Source organism: Eptatretus burgeri, chromosome 4, assembly GCF_056783735.1.
Source record: "Eptatretus burgeri isolate ZD-2024b chromosome 4, Ebu_testis_v1, whole genome shotgun sequence".
In the NCBI taxonomy this organism is placed as follows: Eukaryota; Metazoa; Chordata; class Myxini; order Myxiniformes; family Myxinidae; genus Eptatretus; species Eptatretus burgeri.
Window position 1 is genome coordinate 13,369,915 of NC_140964.1, and position 12,357 is coordinate 13,382,271.

General features: G+C 43.3%; 1 protein-coding gene across 8 annotated transcripts in view; it reads left to right on the forward strand.

Annotated features, from left to right (window-relative positions):
- Window positions 1–12,357, forward strand: part of LOC147027498 (uncharacterized) — a 504,607-nt gene that overhangs the window by 463,039 nt on the left and 29,211 nt on the right. The gene's annotated exons all lie outside the window — the stretch shown is intronic.

The following is a 12,357-nucleotide window of genomic DNA, read 5'->3' on the forward strand; positions in this document are numbered from 1 at the left end:
TTGACAAGATGGTCTTGAGGTATGCACACTCACCTCTAAGCTGTCTTGCCTTGGTTTGAATGCCGACCCAGCTATAAACTCTCATCCTGGTGTTTCACAGGTAGGTCGATACATTAATGTGTGTGCCGTCCCTCGGATGGATTTTAAGCAGTATGGCCCTCGGATGGACCCACATACCATGACAAAACTACATACATCACAGCATTTACAATGCAGGAACGAGCAGTAACCCAATGATGATGACATGACTTTCTTTGTTTCGACACAAAAATGGTTCCATGCTAACGCACGTGACAGGAAGTGTGTCTAAGGTGGTCTATAAAACGGAAGCGTGCACCAGCTGGATCTTTGTGGCTTGATAAAGCTTGTGAATCACAAGCGAAATATCACCTGATGCTGACCCTTCCCATTCCTGTTTGTACGAAATTGAAGAGTAGAGTTCAGTTCTATTCTTTGGTTAAGGCCCAGTCACACCATGACGTTTTAGCCAGCAATGGCAACGTATCAAAATGTATGTAAAACGCTGGCTTACGTTGAACTTTTGATGTTTTGTTTTTTTAAGATTCGGACGTATTCATAACGAGTTGGTCGTATGCATAACATATTAGTAACGGACACAGAACATTTTGTTGTCTTATAGATAACTTATACCAACGAATGCCTAGCCTGTTGTCGGCGTTCACAACCTATGGCCAACGATAGTCTAACTTATGCATAGCACGCTGCACGTATCGCCGACGATCACGTGGCGTAGCCTATTAAAAGGCCGCCGCACAATGATTCAAATCAAAACCACCGGAGAAACTGGAAGTGTCAACATCACAGTCACACCTTGGCGATCTTGCCAGCGTATGCCGACCTCTGAAAAATGTGTCTAAAACGCTGGCGCACGTCAAATACGGTATGGGTAAGTTTGGTATACGTGAATAGATCGCGAAAGTACGCTATCATACGTCGTATTAAGTGGAGTATGTCTTGAAATTTTAAACGTGTTAAACATTTTACGACATACTTGCCGTATGCCTCACACGTTCCGCATGCGATGGGAATAAGTTGTATGCACGATATGCGATCGTTGACACACGTCGACAAAAGTTATTGTGAGTTACTCATAAGTCGAAACACATCGAGGTAATGGTTAGCGTCAGTGTTCCAGACACCCTGTTTTTTTTGTTTTTTGTTTTTTTGTTTTTTTTTCTTCGGCATGACGGTGATGTTGACCCTTCAATTTCTAGTGCGGTTATAATATAATATAATTAATAGGCTTCCGCTCAACGATTTAAATCATAACCGCACGAGAAATCGAAGTGTCAACATGACCGTCATACGGAAGAAAGAAAAAAAAACAGTTAGTCTGGAACACTGACGCTAACCATTACCTTGACGTGTTTCGACTTATGAGTAACTTACAAGTAACGTGTGTGAACGTGTGTCAACGATCGCGTAACGTGCCTCCAACACGTTACTCATAGGTTAGAAATAAGTTTTGGGTACGCGAAACATTACCTCGACGTGTTTCGACTTATGATTAACTTACAAGTAACGTGTGTCGACGCGTGTCAACGGTCGCATAATGTGCCTACAACTTATGGCCAGCGTAGCGGAACTTGTGAGTCATACGCTGGCATAAGTCGTAAAATTTCAAGCATACTAAAATTTGAGGACAACCGCAAAGTACAACGGTGAAAGCCAGCGTACTACGACGTATGGCAGTGTTTTTCAGCGTGCTCTCAATGTTTCCAAAACTTACCCATAACGTATTCAACGTGTGCCAGCGTTTTAGAAAAAAATTTCAAAAATAGGCATAAGCTGGCTAAAACGTCAAGGTGTGACTAGGCCTTTAGTTGTGCTTATCTCTTTATTACACACAAGAAAAGCGCCGGGTGTACCACCCGGCACTTCACTGATGGGAATACTAAGAAAGGGGAAGAGAGAAAAAGAGGGGGATGAGATGGAGAGGTGGGAGAGAGGAGATGGAAGGGGGGTAAGTAGGGGTGGGGAGCGGAGAGTGAGGTTGGGGAGGGGGAGAAAGGGTGAGACATTGAAGAAAGCAGTGAGAGTTGTGTCTTGTGGGATTGGGTACGCTCACATACATTCTCCTCAGTGAAGTACACTCTTTGGCCATTCTAAAGGTGCACACTGAGATGAATCACAGTGGGATATCGCTGATGAATTGGGACGTTCAGGATCCTCCAGATGGCTTCATTGCTGCTGATGTATCTTCCCATTTCATATTGCTGAACCTCATCATGCACAGTCCCATCCATTGTCAAGCCAAACACAGCCATGTCAGATCCATTGTTGACATACTTGCACATATATTTCATGGATTTGACAGAGTGGCAGTACTCAACATTGATATGTGCATTGAATAGTCACGTGAGGAGTGGACAGTGTGGATAAATCCACTTGTCGACTTCAACCTCACAACCACGAACTCTGATGGTTGTTACGAATCCAGCATCTTCTGGTTTTCTCCATCGATACAGTGGGTATCCATCTTGTCCAGTCTGTGTCTCTTTCAGAAGATATCATGGGAACTTTTTTGTGCATTTGTTATCTTTCATGCATGGTGAGTTTGGATTGATGCTTCCACAGGGACCATGCACCATCTGTGTTTTGACAGTGCTGAACAGAAGTGGATCAATTACTGGGTCTGGAAGTTCAGCACTGAGGAAATCATCCACTCTGTGCACATGAAGTTCATCTTGAAGCCAAGTCAGAATGTGGGCATGTGGCAGGCCATGATGCTTTTGCCACTCAATTTTGTACATGGAGCACTTAATGGCTCCAAAAATCTTTCCCTCAGTGATGACATTCATCAATGCCTTCATTTTTTGGTCGGAATACTCTTTCCAGCAAATCATGGTGATGCTGCAGTTTTTGGCCTGGCATCAGTTCATTCGCCACTTCCTTCCAAGCTGGATTGCAGGTGGAGGTGATGAAGAGATCAGGACGGCCATATTTTCGCCAATTTATTATATATTGTTGCGAATTCGCGCCCGCCGGCGTGCGAGCGGCCACGTAACTCGAATCGCGGCACGTCGCCCACCGGACGGACAATTCTGTCGTGACCCTCTCGGACTAACGCCGGGAACTAGTCACGGGTGGGCCTTTCGGCCTCACCACGATCGTCCAATCGGCCCCCCGCGTGGGATAGGGTTGTTCGCCAAATTCGACCTACCTAAGTACCCACACGGAGGGTAGACCGGGCGATCGCACCTCGCCGCAGGTCGACTCTGGACTCGGGCCATTTAAGCGACCCGTTCCGTACTATCGGGATAACCGAGCGGTATTATCATCAACCTCGACGGTTCCGATTAATTGTCGGGCGTATTTAGCCCACTACCAATCCTTTACCTGAAGTAAGATGGAGATTCAATTAAAGAAAAGACGAAGCGAAACGGGAAAAACAGTTCAACATGAGGCACATTTATTCCGTGGCACACGGAAAGCACACATATACAATTACAACAATTATGCACCAAAAGCAATTGCAACAAAAGAAACACAACAATGCAGATCTACTACTGACTACGCGAGCACACGGCAACACTTACACAGTTTTACTTTACAGACGGCGCCGACAACACATTTACTCAAAAGCAAAAGAAAAGGGCCACCCTCAACGACCAGGGGGCAGACGGGGCCGTGGGCGCGAGACCGGGTGGGGCCTACCCGTCTTGTGATGAGCCGCAAATGTGGCGGCGGTGCCCCGACTCCATGCTCCTCCGCGGGTTTCGTTGGCACTGCTTGGAATGGGGTGGGAACGGGGCCCCCTTTCCGCACTATCTCAGCGCGGGGGGGGGGGAAAGAGGGGGGAATTGTTGATGCTCTGGGGAAAGAGGATAGCTGGCTTGCTTGGGTCCCGCGACGAGCGACTCCACTGCGACCTCGACCGCGTTCCCGGCTTCCCCTCTCTGCAGCTCCCCGACAGACTCCGAACCCCGACAGACTCCGACTCTCCTCCAGACCCGTCTTGACTGCTGCTGCAACACTCCGCCGCCGCCGCCACACCTCTCCAACTCGCCCGAGCACAAAACTGACTGAATTCGCCCCGCGCTCGGCACTTTATAGTACGGCAGGAGAACCCATATGCAAATTTCCGGATCAGGATGAGCTCGGGGGCAGAGCCACGCTCGCCCATTGGACAGAGGAAAAGTGGGCGTGAACCTCCCCTGATCCTCGAATTTGCATATATCGATTCTACTCCGATGCACCTGGAGGCGGGGCCAAATCGCCCCGCGCTTAATGATTGGACGGATCGGAAGTGGGCGTGTATCATTCCTGATCCGACTTTTCCTCGGAAAGGCCGCTTTTTGCACCTGCGGCTCAGCGCGCGTCCCGCACGAGGCCAGACAAGCCTGACGCTCGGTGCCCACAAGCGGTGCGGGAATGGCGGTAGAAGGAGGAGAGGTGAAGGTGGTGGAGGGTCTAAAGTGGCGGTCCCTGGCCACGGTGACACTTGGAATGGCGGTGATGCGATGGTTGCGAGAGCGAGTTGCGAAGGTAAAGGTTGTGGCTGTTGGCGTTGTTGTTGTTGTTGTGAAGCGGCGTTGCGGTTGGTGGTTGTTGTGTGATGGCGGTTGAGACGTGGTTGGTTCAAAATAAAGACAGAACAGAAAAACGGCTATCTTAAAGGGTCGCAGCCCGAATGAATGACATTTATTCCCTCTAAACAACGGGTTTGGGCTAACTACACATGTACTTACAGAGATATCTCACCTACGGGACCTGAATGGTGGTTTGCGAATTTCCTCAACCACAACAATATATTCACACGGTATGATGAAATGGAATACAGCATAGTGTAGTATACTGTATGAGCGCTTGTGAGTGGACCATTGTGACTGAGGCACCGCAGCCTGTTCCAAGCTCCATTGCGGTTCTGTACGAAGTTCCGCATGGACGGCATGGCAACAAAAAGGCAAGCCACAATAAAGAACACCAAAACGACAACCATAAAGGTGGCTGATGAAGGAGCATTGATGCAATTGATTAATAGTGGATGGAATTCAAGTTCAGTGGAAAATTAGCAAAATTCAATTCAAAAATATATCAAGCCACAAAAATCACAAAATGTCAGTCCATGCTTTCACAGCTAAAATCAATATGGCGAAGTTCCGAATATGAGGTGCGATCTGACTTTGGAAGTTTTTTTTCGATTTTTTTAATTTATAGTTATCTATATATAAAGAATGCAGATCACATGAAAAAGGTGAAACAATACGATCTCATGCAAAGAAAATTTATAGATTTAAATCTTGCAAATATGGCCTGTTCCATTCGGCTGGCAAAAAAGGATCGCTGTGGACTGTATCACCATACCTTGCAAACGAACAAACATCAAACTATACCACTCAAAGTTGAGCAACAATCTATAATTAAAGGAGATCGCACAACAGGGTGAAACTATGCGATATCTTGTGAAAAAAAAAAAATTGGCGATTTAAATCGAGCAAATACGGCCTTTTCCACTCAGCCTGAATAAAAAGACTTTCCGAAAAAAAAAATAGGACTGCTGTGGACTGTTCGCCATGCCTTGCAAATGATCAAATGTCAAAGAATACCATTCAAAGTTGAGCAGAAAAGTTATTACAAGTATTTTAGCTGAAACACAAATGAAGCAAATGTAAAGCTAAGAGAATGGTGAAAAAGGGGTATGTTCCATTACCAAGCAGCTTGTTGAGCACTCGCCAAGTGTGTGAACCACTCAAGTGAGAACTCCATCAAAACAGTTGATAAGGAATGGCTGGCTCGTGTTAGCAATGCACGCAGTGATTCGTAGGTATGAAGATGAGGCATTTGATGATATGAGTGAGGAAAGTGTAAAAATAATTGTTTTAGCGCTTTATCATACAGAAACTGTAACAGCCTGCTCCAAGGCAAGGCATTGTTGAGCAGGCCGAAATAAAATGGTGGCTTAAAACTTCTGCAAGAAGAAAGCGGGCTGACTATGATGGTGAGCCACCATCTTGGTAAGGCTTTTTTTTCATGATGAAAACCCATTAATTATCTTCCAAGGGGGTGTTTAAATTTACCCAAATACTCAGTTTTCGTTCATGCACTCCCCTGGAGTTACCTTCGTGGCCGTACAAAGTTTTGGGCTGCTGGGTTTCATGGTTTTGGAGTTATGGATGAGACACACTGATACACATACATATACACACACATTATTCATGATATATATATATATATATATATATATATATATATATATATATATATATATATATATATATATATATATATATATATATATATATATATACACATTTTGGAAGATTTGCAGCTCAGGTTTCATATTGGTAAAAGTAGCGCACTGAGCAGTAAAATAATAAATTCTTCTTTGAAGCGTGACGTTTCAAGAACTGGCTGGTTCTCTTGCTCAAAGGTGTTGAGTGTTGTGTGGTGGTCACACCATTCAGTTCCAATGGGGGACAGTTTGCATCGCAGATTGGTTCAGGTCTTTGTCAATCACAGGGTGTCTTGCATTCAAATTATTCTGCCGTTTTTATTCATGTAATTGATTGTGTCGTGCTTTGTATGTGGGATGGAAGTCGATGTGTCAGTTGATGGCGTTTTCACAGGAGTACCAGACCTCAAAAATCTCACGGTTCACCCTTAATGACCCTGTGCCAAGGATAGTGGTCTGATTCCATGAGAACGTGTGTGTGTGTGTGTGTGTGTGTGTGGTGCCGTGTGTGCGTGCGCGTGCGTGTCACAACCAAGGACAGCCTGTCTTGTCACTTCAGCACGTTGATGTTTGATTATCCATGTAATTCAGCATTTGGATGTTGGGCCAACGTACTTGGCTTCACAATGTTCACATAGTATGTTGTAGATGACGTTCTTTCTGTCATATTTGTTCATGTGTTCTTTCGGCTTTTACAGCTGTGCTCATGAGGTTGTTTTTGGTTTGTGGGAGATTTTAACTTTGTACTGATGTAGTATGCGTCTTGTGGTTTCAGAAGTGTACTGTATGTATGGAAATGCCACCGTGTGTGTTGGTGTGGCTGGATTGTTGCTGTTGTGGTTGGGTTTCCGGTGATAAGATATGATGAATGCATTTGGGTCGTGCTTTTTTTTTGCAGTCGTTGAGTGACATGCAGTATCTACATTTGGCATTGTTCCCGGTCACTCGAGGGTGTTTTTGCACCGTCACCTAAGCTACGAACACAACTTTTTTGTGACAGGTGGGATGGCCACTTCGGTAGTCCAATACTTTGTGTGGGTGTGTTTACGATACACTTGCAGGTGTAACTTGCCGTTTCTGTCCCGGAAAGTTGTACACCCAGGAATGGTAGAGACCCAGGTTGTTTTACGTTGCACAATAACTGTATTGCTGGCCATGTTGAGTTGATCTTTGTGTGGAAACTGTCAACATTTGCCTTCTTTAAGATTCCGAATGTATCAACAACATACTGTTGCCACAGCCTTGGAGAACGCTCACCATGGAGAAGGTTCGTTCTTCAAAGCATTCCATCAACAATTCGGCCATGAGCCCTGAGATAGGTGAGCCCATCGGGGTTCCTTCATGTTGATGGTAGATGGTGCTGTCAAATATGAAGTATGTTGAATTGAGGCAAAGTTGAATGAGTGACATAAGTTGACTAAAGCTGAGACAGCTGTTGCTGAAAAGGTCTTGGCCATTGCTGATGTAGTGTTCTGAAGTCTGCATTGCCATTTTGATGCGTGTGCATGTGAATAATTAAATAACGTCGAATGATACCATAATTTCATCCCTCTCGATGCGGACATTTCTTATTCAGTCAATAAAGTCTTTGGCGTTCTTTGCATTGTGTGCTGAATGGGTTGTTGTCTTTTTTTTTTTGATTCAGCGGAAAAGACAATCAGCCACATTGTCTTTCTATATATATGTATATATATGTATATATATATATATATATATATATATATATATATATATATATATATATATATATATATATATATATATATATATATATATATATATACAGGGTGGCCTGAAAGACACTTTACCCCTTCCCAGTGAAGCATTGTTCTTGAACTCTTTTAATATACAGGTTTTATTGTACACTACTTACAATAATTAATTTGTCATTGTATCTGTATGTGCTCCATCATTCTTCTGAGTCAGTGTTTCTGCATACCATAGCGGGCGAGGGGACAAGGGCAGAGGGGAAGGGACAGAGGAAAGTGTGAGAAATTTATCAGGGGTAAAGTGACTTTCGGGCTAACCTGTATATATAGATATTTGTATATATATATTATATATATATATATATATGTATATATATATATATATATATATATATATATATATATATATATATATATATATATATGATGAAGAACAGTCTCATCAACACCTATCAACAAAGTCAATTCTGATTGGACGTTCTCTACTGATGCGTCGTCACCTCCCAATGGTCTAGGTGTGAGGAGCCTGTTCAGTGTTCAGCTTTCCAATTGGACGTTGCAGAGTCTGAGGCGGAGCCGCTAAGGCTGTGGTGGAATCTTCTTCATAACCAGCCGTGATCATGAGACGTGTTCGTGTTCCTCTTCTTCTTTGCACAATAAGCAAAGCGAGTGGACAAACTCTTTTTGCCAACATAACATCGGGTCCATGGAATAGATTAATGTCCCTTCTTGTTTTGGGAGATGTGTTATTCTTCGCCCTCTACTCAATATCTTGAATGCATCCACATTATAATGTTCAGCGCAGTTTGCATTTCAATTAAATGCTGTCCAATAGCAGATGCACACGATGTTGGGATTGATGCTGCGATCTTCCTACAAGCACGTTCTGGCTGTATTCATGTACCAATTGTGTTTTTTTTCTGATGGACAAAGGGACATGCTGTTTGATTCTGTCAGTCAGAGTCTGTGTAGTTTGTCTTCATACCGAGCATCACTTTGGCACTTGAACTCATAAATAATATTGCTAAGTTTTGAGGCAAGCAGAACATCCTTCTTAACTGCAGGAATCAGACATCGAAAGGTGAAAATCACTCTTGGACGAACAGCCAGATTCGTGTTTGAGACCCATCTTTTGATTTGTTCCTCGTATCTTTGCGACATTTTCCCTTTCCAAGGAATCTTGATGGAGACCGGGCACTTTTCAGGACCCATCTTCCGCTCATCGAGAGCAGTGAGGAATTTGTGCATAAACCTCCTGATGATATATTCAGGATATCCATTCTCCCTGAGGATGCCGGCAATCTTGTCCATCTCTGTATGAAGCTTGGAAATGGAACATATTCTCCAAGCTCGACTCACGAATGCATTGATCAAACCAATCTTGTATCTCGTTGAACTAAAAGAGTCCCATTGAGGAAACTGGCCAGTGAAAGTGGGCTTTCTATAGATGGACATAGTAAATGAAGATGCAGACCTCTCTACAAGGACGTCCAGAAAGGGTAAGCAATTAGTACATCCCAATTCCATCGTGAACTTGAGGGCAGGATGAAGAGAATTCAATACATTCAAGAAGTGGTCACAGACTTCACGAGATTCAAACGGGCAAAATATGTCATCCACATATCTGTAGTATACGATGGGGTTTGAGTTACCTGCAACTTGGTCAACTTATGCAGTTCTTGATAGCCAACAAAGATGTTTGCTGATGTTGGGCCCAAAGGAGAGCCCATGGCCACCCCATCAATTTGGACGTACATAATGTTATTGAAGCTGAACTCGACATCTCTTGAAGCCATGTTCATCAATTAGACGAAGACAGATTCAGAAATGGGCGGATGCTCAAGTTCCATGTGATACAGCAAATGTGCACATGTATCAATGGTCTCTGTCAAAGGGACATTTGTAAGCAGGCTATCAATGTCAAAAGAACACCATTACATTCTCCAAACCAGTCGGACACGTCTCCCTTACAGCATCAGCAAAAGTGAAAGAATCCTTGATGATGAACCTGGAGATCGACTCGAGCGCTGGTTGCAGTAACTCTCCCAGCCATTTCGCCAGCTGATGCTGGGCAGAGCCGACCATGGAGAGGATTGGTCTCAGTGGAGCATTCTGCTTGTGAATCTTTGGTCGACCGTACATTCTCGGACAAAGAGAGCCTACCAGCTTGATCCTCTTGTAATATTCCCTCGACAGTTCACCACGTTTATGCAGTTTGAGCAACCTCTTTACAATTTCATTCTCTAAGTGTGACGTACGGTCATGTGTATCCACGCTTCCCAGCAGTCAAAACTTGGACTGATCCTGTAGAATAACCAATATTTTGTTCACGTAGTCCATCTGGTTTAAAATAACCACAGCAGAGCCTTTGTCAGGTTTACAGATGTGGATTTCAGGATTTCTTCTTAAATTCTTCATGGCAGTCATGCATTCTCGTTGTAAAGAGAAGTCAGAAAGGTTGTTTGGGGACCCACAGTAGGAATATGCTAAATCACAAAGACAAGCCTTCATCGCCTGATCTGCTTCAATGTAAACTGCATAATGGTTACTCAACTGCTCATAAAGAAGCTCAAACTCTGCAAAAACTTCCTCTCTTTTAATGTTGGTGTTTGGAATGCTGAACCCAAAACCATGAGCGAGAACAAACCTCTCGGTGTCAGATAGGGTATAGTCCGACAAACTGAGAACATGCTTTGAAGAATCACGAATGATAAAAACAAAACGTTTCACCTTTAAATGACCAATGTTTCGATCGTTTCTCTGTCTTGCAGCCAATTCAACATGGTCATCAATCTTTGCGATATATCTACACAGACAGACCATGTCAAAGAAGGACAAAACTCCCGTGCAAGCCGCCACTGTGTTCGCAAATCGTCATCGTATACTCTCGGTATGTTGATGACATTTTTGCTTTGAGTCTCAGACGGCATGTGACAATTTCCAGACATGGCTCAACACTCCCCATCCAGCGCTGAAGTTTACCACGGAGCTGGAATCGTCAAACACGTTACCGTTTTTGGACGTGTTGGTTGATAGATCCAACCTTGGTTTCACAACATCCGTCTACCAGAAGCCGACTTTCACAGGGCAGTATACTCGCTGGGACTCCTCCAGCTCCACAAGAAACAAAATTGCCTTGATCAATATCCTGGTTAACAGAGCACAGAGTACTTGTTCACCTTGTAATCTTCCTGCTGAAATTGACAAAATCATGAATATACTCGGTGAGAATGGTTATCCTGAGCATATAGTTAAGAGATATATACACAAGTTTCTAAACACGACAAAAGATCGGAAGATTGGTCCGGACAAATGTCCAGTGTATATCAGGATGCCCTGGAAAGGGCAATCATCATGAAAGTTTGAAGTACAAATCAAACAGGTTGTATCCAACACGTTTCTGGCTGTGCAACCCCGAGTAATCTTTACCTCTCGCCGTTTGCTGACGTCAGTCAACAAGGATGTGCTACCCACCTTACAAACCAGCAATGTTATTTATGAGTTTAAGTGCCGACGTGAAGCTCGCACAACACGAAGATTGGCTGATCGGATCAAATAACACGTCCCCTTGGCGATTCGAAGAAAGATTGTGAGGGTTAGAACACAACCAGTGCGAGCATGGAGAAATATCCAGCAACCACCGGCCACTGTACCTGCTTCATCTACCATTGCACAGCACCTGGTTGCCAACCCTATCTGTGCAGAACAGTACAATGCAGATATGTTCAGGATATTGAGTCAAGGTCGGAGCTTGTTTCATTTTCGTATGTTGGAAGCAACCTTCATCTTTACCACCGATCCAATACAATGTCGTCAAAGGAATTTGTACGATCTCTGTGTCTCTTTCAGCATGAGCAGATCAAGGGAAGTACGGTAACAAATGGTGAATGGACCTTAGGGGAAACCCATCCCCCCTCTCTCCAGGATGTGGTTGCAAACGTCAATCATCGACGAACTCTGCTCCAGCCAATGGGAGCTCGAGTTGAAGATGATGAGCCGACAATGGGCGTTCGGATTAACCGTGACGTCATTACGGTTGAACCAATCAGTGTCTACCTCATTGAGACCTGCGTATAAAGCACGCGCCTTCACTTCCTTCTTCACTTGCTGCGATTTTTACCCTGAAGAGTGCAGCACGAAAAGCTTCGGTCACTATTATGTCGTGTTTGGATCCATATTAAAGTTCTGTAGGACCAAACATCTGTTTAAATTGAAATATATATATATATATATATATATATATATATATATATATATATATTTATTTGCAGATACATATATGGATATATAATATATACAGACAGTGTGTATATATATATATATATATATATATATATATATATATATATGGATATATATATATATACAGACAGTATATATATATATATATGGATACGTATATATATATATATATATATATATATATATATATATATATATATATATATATAT